The sequence below is a fragment of the Chrysochloris asiatica genome, unplaced genomic scaffold (assembly GCF_000296735.1).
Source record: "Chrysochloris asiatica unplaced genomic scaffold, ChrAsi1.0 scaffold00048, whole genome shotgun sequence".
Lineage (NCBI taxonomy): Eukaryota > Metazoa > Chordata > Mammalia > Afrosoricida > Chrysochloridae > Chrysochloris > Chrysochloris asiatica.
The window spans coordinates 15,923,598-15,923,960 of NW_006408566.1; positions in this window are offsets into that span (position 1 = coordinate 15,923,598).

Consider the following 363-nt stretch of genomic DNA (forward strand, 5'->3'; position numbering starts at 1 on the left):
ATTTAACAAAATGAAGATAACAATATTATTAAAATGCGCACACACAAATCTTCAAAAAATTCATGGAAAATGCAATTAAAAAAACAGTTTGTTATTTTTTCCCCCATGAACTTTTAAAGCATATACATTGTTGTTGTCAGGTGCCATCGAGTCGGAACTGACTCATAGTGACCCCAAGCACAGCAGAACGAAAGACCCCAAGCACAGCAGAACGAAACAATGTCCAATCCTGGGCCAACCTCACTACCGCTGCCACACTTGACTCCATCAATGATGCCACCTGGCCAATCCATCTCGTTGGGGGTCTTCTTCTCTTTCTCTGACCGTCCACCTTACCCAGCATGACATCCTTCTCCAGCGACT